The following is a 1,833-nucleotide window of genomic DNA, read 5'->3' on the forward strand; positions in this document are numbered from 1 at the left end:
AAGAAGACATTTCGACATCCCGAAGTGCAGATGTTTCGAAACACTGCTCCAAAACGTGGTCCACAACACCGAGATCACGTGACCACGACAAACCCAGGTTTTGGTACCCCAGTTTCGACTGGTGGCGTACCATACCCAGTCTTTTGGACTGAGGCTTGTAATTATTGACTTCATATTTTTGATACTACCGTTTCAATTATATGCGCAATAATACCGTCTCTGTCATTATTATTTTTGCTGTGGATTGTGAAGACTAGACTATCCAATCTCTTAAACACTGGAATCTAAAGGATAATGAAATAAACATTATATAGATCTATAAATAATATATAAATAGCTTATTTTAATGATTACTGGAGAGAAAGCGAGAGACAGAGGCTGGTGGGTGAGCTCCATTCACTCCTATCAGCAGAGAGAGAGAGAGAGAGAGCGAGCGAGCGGCACACTGGGCTGTAAAATCATTAAAAGATCTCAATAACAACAATACGCCTGCTTTAAGGAGAACATTTAGTTTTGTCTGCTTTCAACAGAAAATGTCATTTGCAGCATTAAGTGACTTCATCCTCACTACAATCCGTATACTTACACATGCGCCGCCATAAAGAATACGTTTATACTATAAAAAGAGGCGCCAATAAAACTAATCCATCAATTACAGGCGATCTATTTCTTAACAATTTTCATGACAGATGTGTGGGGTTTTTTTTCTTTTTCTTATGCAGGTTCACTATGACCAAAACTCCAGACTCCCAGTAAAACATCACGCCAGTGTCACAAGATAAAGTTCAGGAAAGTTTCTGCATAGTTCAGAGGCTGCTCAGCAGAGGATGAAGATGTGCGTGAAATGGACTGTTACGATTGGTCAGAATTATCCCATGAAAATGTTAACTTTTTTTTTTATAAAGAAGGAAAACACATGTAGTCTTTTCATTTAAATGTATATTTTTAAGTTAATTAAAATCAAAGCTAACGCTATGCCAGCTTCTCACTTTGGTTGACAGTGTAAAACCAACCTGATGACATGAACTTCCAGAAAACCTAAAAGTCAAACAAACACATTCAAAGTTTCAGGGCTGTGAGCACAAACAAAACGTCTGAGCCCCAAAACAGCTGTAAATCAGTGTGGTCGTTACAGTGAACATCGCAGACTTTTCTCTGTTTGTTTTACTATATAAATTGATTTATTGTGAGCAGCAGGAATATTAACAGATGGAGAAATTTGCTGAAGCACATCGATCACTATAGTCACAGATCTGTCTTTAACAGTCTCATTATTTTTTCCCCCTTGTTTGTATGAAAACATCTGCTGATCACAATTACTGACAGTCTGATATAATAAGTAGCTTTGCTTGAAATTGTGCAGGGCATGTCTGCGGGGATGGGGTTGGGTTTCGAAGCCTCAATAAAGTTTCGACACAACTGCTTTGTTTCAGAGTGTCACAAAGCCTCGCTTTGCCATTCACTAGATAAAACCCAGTAATCAATTTTAGAAATTTACTCTTGAGCCGTGCGCCATTATTTAGAAAATATTCCACCACCGCCGCGCTGTGAATCTTGGGATGGTTTGGGCCACGAAGGAAAAAGGAGGCTACACATCGAGGCTTTTGAATGCGCCCTTCGAAGGCTGCAGCCCCTGAATTGGGACACGGCTATGTATGATATATATATTTTAAATAAAGTTGAAGAAAAAAAAAACCGTTATCATAGTCATGAGACTGTCTTTATGGTGCATTCTGGGAACTGTATTTTGGCGAGTTTTCATTTCTCATTCATTCTCGCTGACAGTAAGTCTAGAATAAAACTCAACCTCCCAGAAACACCGCGTTCACACAT

This window comes from Mchenga conophoros, linkage group LG20 (assembly GCF_057382185.1).
Source record: "Mchenga conophoros isolate Kocher_MC1m ecotype Shallow Benthic linkage group LG20, M_conophoros_male_GT1.1, whole genome shotgun sequence".
NCBI lineage: Eukaryota > Metazoa > Chordata > Actinopteri > Cichliformes > Cichlidae > Mchenga > Mchenga conophoros.